This window comes from Camelus bactrianus, chromosome 34 (assembly GCF_048773025.1).
Source record: "Camelus bactrianus isolate YW-2024 breed Bactrian camel chromosome 34, ASM4877302v1, whole genome shotgun sequence".
In the NCBI taxonomy this organism is placed as follows: Eukaryota; Metazoa; Chordata; class Mammalia; order Artiodactyla; family Camelidae; genus Camelus; species Camelus bactrianus.
This window is the reverse complement of record NC_133572.1, coordinates 4557793-4575815: the sequence shown is the minus strand read 5'-3', so window position 1 is coordinate 4575815 and position 18023 is coordinate 4557793. Positions and strand designations below refer to the sequence as shown.

General features: G+C 50.8%; 1 long non-coding RNA gene across 1 annotated transcript in view; it reads left to right on the top strand.

The window, feature by feature from the left end:
• Positions 1-5748: 5748 nt before the first annotated feature.
• Positions 5749-18023, top strand: part of LOC123617597 (uncharacterized) — a 57495-nt gene continuing 45220 nt past the window's right edge. Inside the window, exons 1-2 of the long non-coding RNA XR_012504071.1 lie at positions 5749-5825; positions 6638-6681. This is a non-coding gene — a long non-coding RNA (uncharacterized LOC123617597). The remainder of the gene's footprint in view (positions 5826-6637; positions 6682-18023) is intronic.

The following is an 18023-nucleotide window of genomic DNA, read 5'->3' as shown; positions in this document are numbered from 1 at the left end:
TCAATTTATCCCTCCCCACCCTCTTCCCTCCCTGGTAACCGTAAGTTTGTTCTCTCTGTCTGTGAGTCTGTTTTGTCAGTAAGTTCATTTGGGATAACTAACCTTCATCAAGTACTGTCTCTGTGCCAGGCATTGCCCTAGAGTTTTCTATGCAGGTGTTCACTAATCTTGACCACAACTGTATGAAACAGGCATTACTATTAACGCTGTCATCATCGTTCCCGATTTTCAGAGGGAAAACCTGCAGCACAGAGACACAGAGACAACCTCCTTTATTAGAATTCCACCCCCTGCCTTCTTGCTCCCAAAGCCAGTGCCTTGGCTGTCCTGATTCCAGTGTGGCTTTTTCATTTACCAAATAATCTCTAGTAAGACAAAGTATCTTCCTCCTGCAGTAGAGGATTTTAGAGATAAACAGAACAAAACGTCATTGATTACTTTGCCGTCATGTGTGTTTTTCCCCTCCTAAAAGCTGTTTCACAATCTGCGTATCAGGGTTTCCGACAGCCAGGAAGCGGACTGCACGCTCACAGGCCTGCCTGACGGTGATGGGCGTGCGCCTGGCTTGCCGCTGTTCTCCAGCATCCAGCAGCATTCAGCAAGGCTGCTTTCTCTCTAAGTATTTACGGTGTTAATTTCGCAACTGGTTTGCCTGCCTTTTCTGTTGTGTGTCTTGTACCCGTGTTTGCTCTGAGGACTGAGGGCAACTTGGGGTGATGTGCTGTATTCTCTGTCTCTATCACAAAATTATTTTTTTTCTAGGGAGTGCTATAGTGTGCTTATTCTGAGAAAAAAAAAAACCCATCAGCAAGCTCTGACTGTGATGGATACACAAGTGTTGATGACTTTGAGCCTTGATTTGACGTTTTAGAGCCAACCATGCACTGGGGACCAGTTTCTAGGAAACGTTTGTGGTAGTTCCTTTTTGTGGTTTCTTTTTTTCTTAATATGCAAAATAATCACTCTTACATTTTCCTTCATCCCGGCACCTTTAGACATATTAGATCCCCACTGGAACCTTGTTCACTGTTTATAATGACGCTATTCTGAGTTGTCCTGTCCCTGTTACGACCTTGGCTGCTTTTACAAGCCAAGGCAGCACTTTGAGCCATTAATGAATTTTTCTAACGTGGGGTTTAACACAGCACAACAGTATGCACATATAAAGCCCATTTTAAAAGATCTTTAAGAATCTGAAATCTCTAGGACTGTGGTGATTATTAACATAACGAGGCGCCGTGACAGCCTTAATCAATGCCACATTTCAGATTTGTGAAAAGCGGGAGACGAAATTGCTCATCATTTCCTCCCCTGGAACTACCAGTCAGCCTGAGGGCCCCGTGATCAGCTTTCCTTGGAAACATTTCAGTGCTCCAAGAGACCTTAAACTCCTAAGCTTGGACTGCGGGGAAGATGACTGAAAGGCAGGAGACTGGTGAACAGAAGCCACCGGAAGTGCTGAGGGGAGACTTCGGGGGACGGCATCCCGCATTTCTCCCCGGGGTCTGGGAATCCCAGGAGACAGTGATATCCCACTACCAGAGGGCGCTGTGGAGCCAGGGACGCCGGACTTGGACCCTGTGTGTTCCTTTAGGTATTCCCCAGGCATGCTTTTTTTTTTTTGGCAGGGGAGGTACTTAGGTTTATTCAATTTTGTTTTTTAATGGAGGTACTGGGGATTGAACCCAAGACCTCGTGCATGCTAAGCATGTGCTCTACCATTTTAGCTATACCCTCCTCCCTATTTTTAATTCTAAAAAACCCACTCAACACCAAACTTACCATCTTAACCATTTTTTAAGGTTTACACTTCAACAGTGTTAAGTACATTCACATCGATGTGCAATCAGTTCCCAGAACTCTTTTCAGTTTGTAAAACTAAAGCTGTACACCTATCAATAAACAACCTCTCCCCCCACTGCAGCCCCCTGCAACCACCGTCCCACCTCGTGTGTCTCCATGGATTTGACAACTCTAGGGACCTCACAGAAGTGGAGTCATAACTGTGTGACTTTATATGTGTGTGACTGGCTGATTTAACTCAATGTAACATCCTCAGGGTTCACGTGTGGTGTGGCATGAATCAGACTTTCCTTCCGTTTTTAAGGCTGAATAACACCCCACTGCGTACGGAGACCACTTCAGTTTCTCCCATAGTCGTCTGTCTGTGGACACGGGTTGCTTCCATCTCTTGGCTGTTGTGAATAACGCCGCTGTGAACGTGGGTGTACAAATATCTCTTCAAGACCTTGCTTTCAACTGTTTTTCTTTGCTTTTCAGTTCATGTTTTGGAAATAGTAATACATGAGTCTGAGACAGGTTTCAAAAGACACAAAATCATTCTGGCTGGGTTGGAGAAGAGATTAAGGGGCAGTCTGAAGTGCAAGGACATTACGCGGTCCAGGCCAGAGATGGGGGCCTGTCCGGTGGTGGACTGGCTGAGGGAGAGCAGTGGGCAGTGTGGTGTTGCTTTTTAAAGTCCTCGGAGGCACACAAATGGCGATGTCAAGTGGGTGTCAGGCGTGAGTCCAGTGGGCAGGAGGTACTTTAGGGGTCGCCGTGATGTAGACAGAGTGGAAGGTCATGAGGCAAGGCAGAGAGTAACAGGGAAGATGGGGGCTTGAAACCAGACCTTGATGTTTAGTGGAGGAGGTGGAAATGAAGAGGAGACAGAGGCATGGGTGGAGAAGCAGGAAGCATGGCGCCAGGGCCCAAGAGAGAGGGAGCCACGGACCATGCCATGAAGTGTCCACGGCACCCACCGGGCTGAGCAGCGTGGAGCTGATGGTGAATGACAGAGCAGTGCCAGCTGAGAGGTGGGGCAGAGGCGGGCAAAAGAGAGATGGAGGTGAGGGAGTGCAGACAGCGTGAGCAGACAGCTCTGAACTGGGCTCTGCAGGATGGCAGGAATGATGGGAAAGTCCTGAGTGAGAGGGATGTGGGGAAAGAGCGGTTTTGGCGGATGTTTTGGCTTTTTAAAATGCATTTGGTACAAGACCGTGCTTTGATGCTGACAGGAAGGATGTGGCCAGGAGAGAGTGAGAATGCAGATGGCACAGTGAGGATGAATGAGGAGAAAGAGAGGGGGGACCTGGGGCACCTGCAGACCGCTGGTTCTGGGGAGGAGGGACTCTTCCTCCGGGGTATCGGGAGAAAAAACGAGATGGGGTCTGGTATAGGTGCATGACTTTGGTCACAGGAAGGTGAGAAAGCTCTTGCCTGATGGTTCCGCATTCTGGTGAAGTGAGAAGACAGCTGTCAGGTGGATTTCCGGGGGTGGGGCAGGGGTCCAGGAGCAGCTTCCAGGAGCAAGAATGGGAGAGGGTGTTTTCTTCAAAACATCTCAGGACTGTGGGATGCTCTTGGGGCCCCTGGAGGGTGGTGAGCAGGAGCCACAGTGCCCATAGACGCCTGGATGTTGTGTTCTCTCCAACCACGCTTGGCTCCGTGGGTGCAGCTGCAGCAGTCCAACCAGGGCTGAGGTTTTGTTAGGACAGTGTGATGGGAGAGGGAAGAGAGGGAAAGGGACGGGGGACTTTTCAAGGGAGTGAGTTTAATGAGGATCCAGTGACTCTCTGCCTGGGGGAGAGAGAAGAGAAGCCCAAGGAGAGGTGATGGGTGGAGGTCTCTGCGACACTGAAGCCTTGGTTCAGAAGTGGTCCTTGTGCACATGTGCCAGATGCAGGATGATGGAACTGGTGACTGGGGATGTGGGTCAATGATAAGAGCCAGGGTGTGGCCCGGGAGTGGGAGGTGGAGGAAGTGGTCGTCGGGGAGGAAGAGGACCAGGATCAGAGGCCACGATGATGATGGTCTCCCACATGGAGGCTGAGGCTGCCTGGCAGAGTGAACAGAGTCGAGGGGAGGGCAAGATGTAAGCCAGAGGCCGAGCCCCCAGGGAAGGCGGGGGAGTGGCCAGGAGGCCAGACCACCAAGGTAAGAGGGGGCGGGGGATAAAGCTGATCGCCTGGATTCTTCAAGGATGTTTGTGCAGGGGTGGCAGAGGCGTGGGGGCATGAAACTTCTGCAAGCAGCCAGGAGGAGCCAGGAGGGTGCGAACCTCACTTCTTGCCCCTGCAGGATGTAGGGAAGGTGAGAGTAAGATCAAACTAGATTTGAGGAAGAGCTTTCCGACCCGGACAGGGTGTGAGGCATGAAGACGGGCAGCTAACGGACCCCTACGAGGTGTCTTTTCTTCCTGGACAGGCTTAGGGGCAGAAGCAACCCCACTCCCACCCTTCAATTCCCCCTCCCCCTCTCCCCATCATCTTGAGGCTTGCCTGTTGGGGACGGTCTGACCTCTTCGATGGAGAGATTTCATTTATTTAACACAAGTATATTGAGCTCCAAGAAACGTAGACTTACTCTCCTAGGCACTGGAGAGCGCGCAGTGAGTAAATCAGAGAAAGAGAAAACCCGGCCCCCTGGAGCTGCCTTCCAGCAGAGCAGCGGAATTTGTTTAGGTAGGTTCTCATAGCAAAAGCTACCAGCAGGGTGAGTTACTCACGGGGCTGGAATCTGGATGTGGACTGAGTTAAGACTGTGAGTCACATTTGTTGCCTGGGGGGAGGGAGAGGTGACACCGAGAAAATGGAAAAAACTCCAGCGCTTGGGGGCTGAGACCCAGGCTGAGACCAGCCACCTTGAACAAGTCATTTTTTTTTTTCCTTTTAGCTGATCTGTAAAGGGGGAGGAGGGAATCCTTCATTCCCCAGTTATTGGAATTAAACAAACTGTTGCCTAAATAATTAAGAGCTCAATAAATTGTCATTACAGCATTACTTAAGCTTTCATTTCCTTCTCTGAGTACCCGTACATAATAGCACCTGCCCCCTCCCCAGGGGGGCTGTGAGCATTAATTAAAATAAATGAAATAAAATAGACATCGAAGACTTAGCAGAGTGGGGGGCACACTGTGCTGGACAATGCTGGCCACTGTCCCCTGCTCATTTCCAGAGAATTCTTTGCTTCTCGGGACCAAAGTCCACCGGAAGGGAAAACAGGTAAAGTGCCAGACCGAGGGTCAAGCTGCTGGGGGCCGGGTATGGAACCCGCCTGGGCCTGACGTGGTGAGCCTTAGCTCCTCCCGGGTGAAGGAGGAAGAGGAGGAAGACCACGGCGTGGGAAGTCTGCTGAGATTTTGGTGGGTAAGTGGCGGGACCCCAGCATTCTTTGGGACTACTTCCTTCCCCCCTGCACCCCGAAGTCCCTCATCCATTCAACCATTTAGTTTTTAATTCAAGGCCTACTAAGTGAAAATATTGTGCCTAGTGGTGGGGATAGGGTGGAGAATCGGACAGACAGGGTCACTGTTTCAGGGCCCACATCCCGGTGGGGACACAGGTGGGGGAGTGGTAGCTGACCACCTCCCTGGAAGCGAAGAGATATTTCTGGTCTTTCCTTTTGGGGGCTGGGGTGGGTGGGTCGGCCGTCTAGTTTCCAGCTCCAATTTGGCCTTAGTTTGGGGTCCCCAGGAGAAGGCTCAGAAACTCATCTTTTAAAAGCACAGTGTGTTGTGCCGTGGGAGGATGAGAGAGCTATCTCCTCCTTCAGCTTTTTATTTTGATCATGTTCAGATCTGTAAGAAAACGGAGAAATACTACAGTGAAGGCTACTAAGTTCTTCACTTAGCTTTCGGAGCTGGGGGTGGAGACCGGGAACGGTGAAAAGTGCGCGGGGTTGGGAGCCCGAGGGGCGGGGCCCGGGGATGGGGCCCGGGAGGGGCGGGGCGCAGAGCGCGGGGCGGGGCAGCCGTGCGTCCAGGCGGCCGCCAGGGGGCGCCGCGGGGCAGCAGGAGCGGACTGAGCCGGCCTCCGGGGCCGCGGGTGAGTCACGGCGGCGGGAGGGAGCATGAGTCAGCCGTCCTCGGGCTTCCCGCGCCCGCCGCGCCCCGGCCGCCGCCCACAGCTGACCCCTGGGAGGGGCCCTGGGGGCGCCGCCCTGCCGCCGGCCGGGCCTGGGCTTCCCCAAAGCCGGGGCGCGGGGACCCGGCGCTCGGCGCTTTCTCCTTTCCGGTCAGAGTTTCGGAAGGAGACTTCGTGCGCGTTTGGGCCTGGGCCCTCCTGGGCTGATTCAAGGAAAGCGGGGGCTCCTGGGGTTCGGGAGCCGCGATGACACATCCTGCGGGGTGGGGCGGGGCGGGGCAGCCAGGATAGATCACCGAGTCTGCGGGGGCTGCTCCGGGTGCCTGGGTGCCGGGAAGCATGCCCCCCCTCCCCCCTCCCCACCCCCAAAGCCACACGCAGAGAGCCTGCTCTGTTCCTTGGCGTCCCAGGCGGCTTTCGCCTCCTCTCAGACTAAGTCAGAAGGAAGGGGAACCCTTCCTGGCTGCAGGTTGACGGTGCCCAGAGAGGGTCTGGCTCAGCACCTCGGGGGTCACAGCTGCCCCTGGCCTTGCAGATCCTGGGTCTGGCCTTGCGTGGGAGATGTGGCCCAGGCAGGGAGGTGGCTTGTCCAAAGGCCTCAAAGAGGAGGCGGAGCTCCTGGGTCTGGACTCCCACTCACAAGGCCATGGACAGTGCCTAAAACAGCGCCTTGTACGCAGCCATAATGCAGAGCAAGCAGTACAAATATATAATTTGCCTAATAGCTGATCTGTATGAGGCCCCTGCTGAGTGCCCCGTATTGTTTGTTCCAGGTGCTTGAAGGATTAATTATTTGATTTTCAGACTACTCTAAGACGTAAGTACTATTCATATCCGTATATGGCAGCTGAGGAAACAGAAGCTCAGAGAAGTTAGGTAACTTGCGAAAGATCACACAGCTAGGAAGTCTAGTGTAGGAGTTAAAATCCAGACCCCCTGATATCAGAGGCTGTATGCATGAGACTGACTTTAAATATTGGTGGGGTCCAGGGTCCATGAAAAAGATAATCAGTCGATCTAAAAGAAATGTAAAATTTTATTCGAGCCAAACTGAGGCCTATAACCTGGGAACAGCCACTCAGAAAGCTCTGAACTGTTTGGCCCATTAGAGGTGAGAGAGCAGTTATATAAGTTTTAATAGAGAGGGCTGTATGTGAAATGACACATTATTGACAGTTTACACAATCCATATCAACTCCTACCAAGTGTGGTCATGAGTCATCGTGGCCCCTTACGAGATTAAGAAGGAAGGTTCTGTCTTAAGAAATCGTGACCCTTTATGAGATGAAGAATGTTATCTCCAAGGGAGGTCAGGTTAATGCAGATGCACAACACACACACTGAAGGGGAGGGAGGAGGCCTGAGTGGGCAGAGAAAAGTTTTATGTTTAAATTTTGCTTGTCTTGCCATAAAATATGAATTTTGTGTCATCAGAGGAATATGCTGCAGGTGATTTTCTTCTCAAGGTATCGGAAGAGCATAGTGTTAAATGGCAGAGTTGGCTCAGCACTGGGGCAGGAGGCTCGGTGAGCCCTGTGGTTTTCCCAGATGCCACAGAGCAGACGAAAAGCACTGGGCGTCACTCTTGTTCAGTCTTTGGCTGTCCCTATGGCCCCAGGACCTGGTCTCCCGCCGCCACTACTCCCCCTGCTTGTTTGTGACCCACACTTGCTGCTTTGGGGCAAGTTGCCTTTAGCAGCTTTCCCCAAATACCTGCCAACAGACTGAGGCAGACTTGAGGTTCACTAGAGTTGGCTGGGGAGCGTGTTAAACACACAGATCCCAGCCCATGGCACGCAGAGCTGTGATTCTCAGCCACGATCATACACCGATACTCCGTTGACTTGAAGGAAGTGCTGATGCAGAATCCCCCGGAGATTCTGGTTGAATAGATCAGGGGTCCACCTGGGCATTGGGATGTCCTCGTATGCGGCTGAAATTGAGCACCACTGCTCAGATGGTTGAGTTCAAAGGGCTGAGGTGGTCGGGAAGTCTGTACTTTTAAGAAACTGTTCGTGTGATTTTCTGGTGCAGCCGTGTTCAAAACGTCTGGTGTAGATCTCACTTTCTGCTAATTGGCTTTGAAGAGCGTCCCAGATTCTTCCAGTGGGACCATCTGCGTCTCCTGTGAGAGCTGTTTCAGGAGAAGGAGGGGCCCTTCTCAGTCTCTCCTGGCCTCTGTCTCAGTTTATAGGATCACCAGTGTTCCCACCCATCCAATGAAATTCATTTCCAGAACGTTCTGGGCAGGGTGGTCACTCCTCTGGGCTAGTGGCCACCTGCAGCTGAAACCCCTGAACTCTGAGGGCTCAGACCAACCATGTCGGCAGCCCAAGGGCCTGAGTGAACCTTGGCATCCATCGTCTTTCCCCCAGGCTCAAGTAGACCGTGTTATCTGACAAGCCAGCTAGGTGGAGTGTCCCTCCCTCCTCTGGGACATGTTGCTTATCCCTCTCTCTCAGTTTTGTCTTCTGCCCTGGAGTTAAGTTGTATCTATCACTCCCAACTTGATAGTCTGTTCTGGTCTTTAGATGCCAGGTGTTCTTCTGGGTACTAGGTGCCCATGCGAGGTGTCAGGCTAGGAGTCTAGGGACCTGCGTTCTGGACACTAACTGTGCACCCCCAGGCATGTCACTCAACCTCTCTGACTCAGTTTCTTCATTCTGTGAAGTGAGCTAATGTGTCCTGCTACTTCACAAGGTTGCTGTGTGATTCAAATAAGATCGTCTGCAAAGCGGTGCCTTGGTGACTGCAAGTTGTGACACCAGTGTTATCTGTGTTCACTGAGTTGGATAAAATGAGCTTTCTCTTTCCCAGTTGGCAGAGTGAGGGGTCGTTTGCCCTAGGAGGGAACACCCAAGGTGTCAGCAGCTGATATTAAAGTCCCTGACAGTGGTGGATCCTGGAGTCTAACCCCCCTTCCTCGGTGATTCAGAATGGACTCATTGAGAGCTGACTGTAGGGTCCGTGTTCAGCCCAGTTAGGCATGAGGCGGTTCCCAGCTGTTTGTGGGGAAGTAAGACAGTCCACATAGAAGCGAGGTGGGCGATGCTGGGGAAGACCCGTGCTGGAAGCAGCGAATGCTTGGGAATTTCAGAGGCAGAGTGTCGCATTAGTGGCCCGGGAGTAAATACTGTGTGCAAGGAGGAAGCTGAATAGACCAGCCCAGAAGGACAGGTTGGAACTGCGTGGAAGGAGCAGAGGATGTGGGCAGAGCTGCCCTAAGCAGCAGGCCGCCCCTCACCCTGATTTCTAGCAACCCCAGCCAGCTGGACTGACCCAGGCATGTAGGCCTCTTAGGGAGCTGCGTCAAAAATGGTGCCATAAAGCGGTCACCAAACAAGGCTACGGCTGCTTCCTTCCTGGCCTTTGCTTTTTTAAGCCAAGGGGCATATCTTTCTTCCGGTAGTTTCCTCTGAAGGGGATGCGGTGCCCTGCCTTGCTGGCATCTGTCACTGTTGGTGCTTTGACAAGGAAGGACCAAGAACAGCCCCCTTCCTCTCGTCCCACTGGCAGGGGGCAGAGGCGGAGCAGCCACCGGTCTGTTCGTATGTCACCAAGGCAGTAAAGTGTAAACCTGTTAGGTTGCCGGGTCACCCCTCACAGCTGCTCAGTAATCGTCTCCCCTTCACTCTGGGCTCTCTGGCACCCCTGTGCTACCTTGCTCTGAACCGCCCCCCATGACATCTCTGCCCCCGCAGCGGGAGTCTCCACCCTCCGCCCAGGGCTGCCATCCATTTTTCCCCTTGGGAGTGGATGCGGCAAGGGAAGTCACTCTGTTTGGGGCCAAGGAGGAAGGAAAGAGGGACAGGACTGGAATGGGTGGGCAGTGGAAAAAGTGACCGCCAGCCATCCCCTGGACTTGGGCCTGGAAGGCAGTGTGGCGTGGTTGCCACGGTGACAGCCAGAAAAGAACACAGCCGGTTTTCTCTTCTCAGAACTGAAGAATATCTGTGGTGCCTTTTCCTCCCTGCTCTGATACCCTCAGGCCCACGCCTGATATGGGGTACCAATCCCCCAGGTCCGGCTGCTCATGCCTCAGTTTCCCAGCCTGACCGAAGGAAGATAAAGAGATGGTGCTGGGTATTCCATGTGCCCCTGCAGACCTTCCGGCCTCCCCTGTCTGCTCTGCGTCCCAGCAGGCTGACCTCTGTGGTTTCCCCTGACCTCTGGCTTTTGGTCATCACCCCAGGGGGCTTCACCATCCCTTGGTTGATTTCCCTCAACCTCACCTGCCTCTCTGTGATTGGCCCCTCCACCAAGCTCCCCTCAGTCACCCTGTTTGCAGATGGGACCCTGATCGCTGTAAACAGTGTCTTAACAAGGAAGAAGAAAGGAGGGCAGTCGTCTCAGGACGCCTTCCTCCACGGTCAGGCTCTGGCAGGCCGGCTGTGTGGGTGGGGTATTCTTGTCGGTGTAATCTGAGATGCATTCAGAAAGCTGCTCTGCACAGAAATAGCCAGGCTGATATCCTGAAGTTCAAGGGGCACTCTCTGGGTGAAAAAGTTTCTCTGTAAAGATCCCACATTCCCCAGGAAAGTGAGCACATTACATTCACTCATTTCTCACACATCTTCGTTTTAGCAGATAAGAAGCCTGACCTTAAGTTTCAAAAATGCAAGGACTGTGTCTGACTTCCTTGTGTTGACGTGGGTGGCACGGGGTCTGGTGAAGAGTAGGCTTTAAAAAAATCTGCTGAATAAATTCATTCCCCATTTACTAAATGTTTCTTGCACACCTACTGTGTGCCAGGTATTCTGGGTTCTTGCGATACATTAGTGAACAAAACAGATAAAGATTGGAAGCCCAACCCTCAGGCAGAGAGACAGACAGGATGTTTTATATACACACATATACATATATGTGTGTGTCCAAAGCCTGCCACCCCCTCTGAAGAACCCCACTGCGCCCACAACCCCATCCAGATTTTCTGTCCCCATCACTCTAAGCAGCCAAGTCTCCTCCTGTTTCCTTGGTGTAGCTGAGCTCAGAGACAGTTGACAAGGAAAGTAGAGGCTCCTAACAAATTACTGTGGCTGCTAGGAGTTTTTAAAGTGGATATTTTATAGTCAGCCCCACACTGGTGACATTTAATGCAGCATGACAGACTGTATTAAAGACAATCAGGTACTCTCTGATCCAAGATGGTGGCATAGGAGCCTCCTGAACTCACCTCCTCCCACGGACCCTGCACATCTGCAGCTACAAGTGGAGAAATTCCCTCTGAAAGAAATCTGGAAATTCTCTACACGTTGGATGAATGAGAAAATGCCCGCATCAAAATGAGCAGCTAAGGCAGCGACACACTGGCCGTAAAACCCCACCGTGTGGAGTGCCGTGCAATTGAGGAACCCAATTGTTGGACCCAGTATCTTGCATCCCACGTTTTAAGACTTCCACTTGAGAGGTGGGCCCCCCAAACACCGAGCTCTGAAAGCCAATGGAACTTGCATCCATGGGATTCAAAGGACTACAGTAAACAAAGAAAGAGTTCTTAATGGGGTGTACCCCCATGGCTCAGCGCGGAGGGGAGCAGACAGAAATGCCTGTCTCCCAGTCTTTCCCTGAGTAAGTCCTATTTGCATACCTTAAAAGCTGCTGCCTGAGGGTTAGGCTTCCAACCAGCCTGCATCTAGGTGCTGACTGAGATCCTTCCTTCAGGGACACTGACAGGTCTTGGCACACCCTCAACTACTGGGAGCCTTGGAGAACGAAGAAGGCAGCTTGGACAACCACAAAGGCTTGAAAGACAACCGAGAGCTCCGGCTGGGCTGAATGACAAAGTCCACCCGATACACGAGACCAGTCTGTCAAGACTGGGAGAGGTGACCCTTTTGCCTATTGCACAGAAACCAACATAGATGTCAAGGAAAATGAAGAAACAGAGTATTAACAGTAACTGTTACTACATTAATTTGTTAATGGGTACACAAGGTAAAAAGGTGTAAATTGTGACATCAAAAACATAAAATGTATGTGTGGGGAGAGTGGAAATGTAGAGCTTTAGCAAGTGCCCAAGTTAGGTTGTTATCAGCTTAAAACAGAGTGTTATAAATATAGGCTGTTTTGTGTAAGCCTCATGGTAATCGCAAAACAAAAACCTATAGTAAAGACACAAAAGAAAAAAAGAAAAGACTCTAAACATACTACTACAGAAAATCATCTAATCACCCAGGAAAAGAGCAAGAGTAGAAGGGAAAAGGGAGTCACCAAACAGCCAGTTAACAATTACCAAGATGACAATAGGAAGTCAGTCCATATCTATCAATGATTACTTTAAATGTAAATGGACTAAATTCTCTAGTCAAAAAACACTGAGTGGCCGAATGGAATGAAAAACAAAGCCAAGTATATACTGCCTACAAGAGACTCACTTCAGATTTAAGGACAAACAGACAAAGTGGAGATATGTGAAAATATATTCCATGCAAATAGAAACCAAAAGAAAGCAGAGGTAGCTATACTTATATCAGACAATGTAGATTTTAAGCCAAAGATTCCTACAAGGGACAAAGAAGGTCATTATATTATGATAAAGAGGATGTAACATTTGTAAATATTTATGCACCCAACGTGGAGCACCTACTATGTAAGACAAATGTTAACAGACCAGAAGGGAGAAACAGGCAGCAATATAATAATAGTAGACGACTTCACTACACCACTTTTAACAACGGACAAGTCATCCAGAAGGAAAATCAGTGAAACATCATACTTAAGTTACACGTTAGGCCAGGTGGACTTAACAGACATTTATAGAACATTCCATTCAACAGCATCAGAATGCACATTCTTCTCAAATGCACACGGACCAGTCTCCAGGAGAGATTATATGTTAGGCCACAAAACACATCAATAAATGCAAGAAGACTGAGATCATATCACGTACCATTTCCAACCACGATGGTATGAAACTAGAAATCAATTACAAGATGAAAGCTGGAAAATTCACAAATAGTTAGATATCAAACAACATGCTGCAGAACAACCAGTGAGTTGAAGAAGAAATCAAAAGAGAGAAAAACATCTTAGGACAAATGAAAATGGAAATACAACATACAAAACTCATGAGATGCAGCAAAAGCAGTTCTGAGAGGGAAGTTCATGGTGATAAATGGCTACATTAAGAAAAAAGAAGGGTCTCAAATAAACAACTAACTTTATACCTCAAGGAACTAAGAGCAACCCAAGCCCAAAGTTAGCAGAAGGAAGGAAATAACAATGATCAGAGCAGAAACATATGGAAAAAAAAAAAGACTAAATAGACAATTAAAAAGAGCAATGCAACTTAGAGCTGGTTTTTTTGAAAAGATAAGCAAAAATAAACAAACTTATAGCTTGACTCACCAAGAAAAAAAGAGAGGACTCAAATTACAAATGAAAGAGGAGACAGTACAACTGACAAATGACCACACAAATAAAAGGATCATAAGAGACTGCTATGAACAATTCCATGCCAACAAATTGGACAGCCTAGAAAAACATGGATAAATTCCTAAAAACATATGACCTATCAAGACTGAATCATGAAAAAATAGACAATCTGAACAGATCAATTTACTACTAGTAAGGAGATTGAATCAGTAATCAGAAACGTCCCAGGAAGGAAAGGTCCAGCACCAGATGGTGTCACTGGTGAATTTCACCAAACACTTAAAGGAGAATTAATAAAAATCCTTCCTTCTCAAACTCTTCTAAAAAATAGAAGAGGAGAAACACTCCTAAACTCATTTTCCAAGGCCAGCATGACCCTGATATCAAAGCCACTATACCGCTAAGGAAAACAGCATGGAGATTCCTCAAAAAATTAAAAATAGAACTACCGTATGATCCAGAAATCCCACTTCTGAGTATACATTCTAAGGAAAAGAAAATAGGATATCAAAGAGGTATCAGCGCTCCCTTGTTCATTGAGGCTTTATTTACAACAGCCAAGATATGGAAACAACCTAAGTGTCCATCCGTGGATGAACGGATAAAGAAGATATATATACACAATGGAATATTATTCATGAGAAAGAAGGAGATCCTACTGCCCGTGACAACCCGAATGGAACTGGAGGGCATTAGGCTAAGTGAAATAAGCCAGACAGAGACAAATACTCCATGTTACTGTGTATATGTGGGATTTTAAAAAGAAAAATAAGTCAAACACATACAAAAAGAATGTAGAAAAGTGGTTGCCAGGGGCTGGAGAGTGGGGAAATAGGGAGAGACTAGGAGGCAAAAAAAAAGTGAAACTCAAAAAACAGAAAGTTCCCAACACCTAGAAAGCAAGAAAACATGACAAAGGTCCACCCCTTGTCGAGCTGGGGGGCGGGGGGGACCAGTGAGGTGCGGGTGGAGAGAGGGTCACAGGTTCTGTTAGTCTGTGTTCTTGGCTGCAGCCACAGAAGTGACTCTGGTTGACTTAGGCGGAGGGAGCTCCCTGCGGGAAAGACGGGAGAGGAAGGCGTGGGTACGGGGCACCTTCTGTAGAGCGTCTACCATGTGCTTTCACACACGTGATCTCTTTTCATTCCCATGTCAACCTTGTGAATTAGGCATCGTTACTCCCACTTCACAGATGAAGGAACTGAGGCTCAGTGAGGTCAAGTGACTTGCCTAAGATTGTATAGCTAGTAAGGGGCAGATGTAGACGTGAAATCTAGAACTTTCTGTTTTAAAATCCCATGCTGTTTCTGGGGTTTATTTTTCTCTATTTTTGTGTACATGGATTGCCCAAAATCTGCAAATATTTTCACCACTGCTGGAGTCTTGGCAAAATCAGCCAGCGGGTGGCGGCCAGAGGATGTGTGGGAGGAGGAGGGGGTGGGGTGTGCCTGTGTGGGCCCTTTGTAGTCAGGTTATTTAGAGACCTGGACCTTCTCCCCTGTAACAAATATCAGAGGTATTTCTTCTGGCTCCTGGACTCAAGGAAGGTAGCGTCCCTTCTGTTCACAGGAAGACATCCAGGAGAGGCGGTGCCCGGGGGTCAGGTGAGGCCAGGCCAGCCTGGGGGGTGAACTAAGGCTCCCGGACTGAAGGTATCCTGGGGATGTAGGGCACACCATAGGACTGCCGGCCCGCAGCGACTCCTGAGAGATACTGGCCTGATCCCTGTGGCCCTACCTCCTTTGGCCCAGCATTGGTACCGACTCAAGGGCAGCCCCACCACAGGCTGATCAGGGGTGGGTGATGGGGCTCTGGGGTCAGGGCTGTGCTCACATCAGAGCGGTGGGGGTAGGCTGTGCTTTCTGGTAGAGGCGCAGATGCAAGAAGAGGCCCAGAAAGAGCAGGACGAGAGGCAGCTGCAGGAGAGGGGCTCTGGGCTCTGGAGGGCCCTGCGTCCCAGCCCTGTCTGCTTTCTGAATTACAAGGCCCCTGGTATGGCTGGCCCTGGGGTCCCTGGAGTCCTTCAGACCCTTCTTGCTGTAAACTCCTTACCGAAATCCATTTTTAGACCTAATTAAGAGTGACGAATGAGGACAGTCCCAGGTTGATGTGGTCTCCCTGCCAGGTTCTCCAGGGCCTGGCTTGGGGGCCTGTGGCCGCCCACACTTGGGTCACTGGTTCCTGTGATTCAAGTTCATAGGGACACTTCAGGGCCAGAGCCTGAAGAAGGGGTAAGATGTGGGCTAGGAGCCAAGGCAGAGGGGAGAGAAGGGCCAGTGGGACCAGGGATGGAGCTGATACAGGAAAAACGGGGCGCGAGAGGGTGGCCACGTCCCAGGGCTCAGGTGAGTCCCTGGGACGCACCCCACCAAGTGAGGGTCCTTGGCTTTGCACAGGAAAGAATTCAAGAGCGAGCCATAGTAAAGCGAAAGTAGATTTATTCAGAGATGCATGCTCCATGGAGAGCGCAGGCCGTCTCAGCAGGCAAGAGAAAGGCCTAGGAGATACACATTCCATTACTCAGAAGGGAGAGTGGGGGCCTCAAAGGATGGGGCTAGAAGAATGAGATCTCTGGCCTTGCGGTGAGGGGCGGGTGGTTTTTATGGACTTGGTAACTTCGCAGGCTAACAACTGCTCGAGGAAGGGGCTGGGGTTCCCAGGAACTGGGCCACTACCCACTTTTTGACCTTTCACAAGTCCGCCTGGGAACTGTCCTTGGCATCTGTGGGAGGGCCACTTAGCATGCTATTGTATTTTAATGGGAAATTATCGAAGCTCAAGGTCTACTGGCAGTTGAATCTTGTACCATGTCGGCGCTAACTGCTGTGTCATTCCTTGACTGGTGCCCCGCCCACTCCCCCCACACCAGCTGCTGGGCTCTCAGTCCGGACGTGACCGCGGAGCGCAGTCGCGGGGTGTGTTCTAAGTGTCCTCTTACTCGGGAGACTCAAAGCACTAGTTTGCATTTCAAAGCATGTATTTAACTATTTCAAAATCTAGAAGGCGCAGAAAGGGAGACACTGAAATCCTCCCACCTTCCTGACCGTACTAGTACTAGAGTTTTCTGCATCCTTCCAGAAATGTTTTATACAGTATTGGCAAACTCCCATCCATCTGTGCCCCAACCGTGACACAAATGTCAGCATGTTAGTCCCATTGTCCCACGCCTTGTTTTCTTCATTGTGAACCATTAATTACCCCCCCACTGCGCCCCCCCAGGTGAGCGTAGATCTGAGACCACCCCTATAACAAGGTCACATTCTGAAGTGCCTCTCTGCCAGAGGAGAGGGGCTTGGTGGGCGGCAGGGCTGGCTGAGACCTGAGGCAGGGTGTGCGTGTGTGCGCGTGTGTGCGTGTGTTTGTGTGTGCGCGTGTGTGTGCGTGTGTTTGTGTGTGTGCGTGCGCGCGCGCGCACACACACACGTGCCTCCAGGGAGATCCAGGAGCGCCCTAGTGCTCTGAAAACCTGGTTTTGCTTCTGGAGTCTTAACCCTCCTCAGGCTTGGTTTCCCTCCAACAAAGGGGTGTGACAGGACATTCCCTGGAGGTGCGGGGAGGATGGAATGAGGGTGTGTTCAGGAATTGTCTTGTGAATCCTTCCGTCCTATGAGGTGAGAGGTTATTCTCAGCTGGGCAGATGAAAAGGTTCTCCACCTCCCCATAAGGGTGGGTCTGACCTCTGCCTGCCTCCCACCCGCCCCCTCCTTCCCCGGGGATGGCGCCAACAACTCTACTCCGGGGAGTAAACAGAAGGTGGGGCGCCCTGCCTCCCACCCACACCCACCCACCCGCTGACCGGCCTCTGCCCCACCTCACCTGCCTCCTGCCCTTTCTGGGGCACCTGAAACCTTCTACCTCCTCCCCCAACTGCCCAAGTCTTCAACCTTCCTCTTTCCTGGCTCCTTCTAATCAGCATTTCCACATGCTCAAGTTTTTCCTGTCTTAAAAAGGAAACCCTCCCTGGACCCCACTTCTCCTTCAGCTACTGGTTTTCCCCTCTGCCTTAGGATCAAACTCCGTAAGATGAACTGAGGCTCAGACCATCACCCGCTCCAGTTCCCTCACACCTCAGCCCGTCGTATTTTTTTAATCAAACGTCTGTCAAGTTCAACATGTCAGGTGCTGCCCTACACACTTGCATGTAGAGACCCATTGAATCTTCACAACTTCAACCCAAAGAGGTAGATACCATTACTAGCCCATTTTACAGATGAGGAACCTGGGGGGAGGTTAAGTGTGATCACATTGAGGACAATCCACACCCCGGGAGTGGGTGGTTTCAAAGCCAGGCTGTCCCCCTCCCGTGTGTGTTGGTCCAGTAAATTGATCTATGCGATGTCAGTGACCAGTTCCAGTTTGGACTCCCGCATTCTGCCTTGGCTTGGACACTTCGGTTCCTTAAATCTCTGTGTTCCTCTTTCCCTTCCCATCCTGCCCACTTTCCTCGGGTGAGCTCCCCCACTTCTGGGAGCGCTGTGTGCTCACTGACTTCCCTTATCTCCCTCCTTGATCTGCCGCGTGCCCCCAGTCTCCTGGCTGCGGTCACTCTTCCACTTGCCATCCTCACTTGGGTGTTGCAGGGGTATTCTAAACGGCCCCAGCTGGATGCAGGTGTGCTCAGAGGCTTGGATTTTCTCGCAGGGTGGAAGGCCATGGAGGGCCGCTGGTCAGGGGTGGGGAGGGGCCGGGAGTGGATCAGCTCTGGGCCTTAGAAAGCCCCCGCCCTGCGCTGCTGTTCACCGTGTCACAAGCCCTCGACTCCTTTGCAACTCCCTGGGTCCCTGC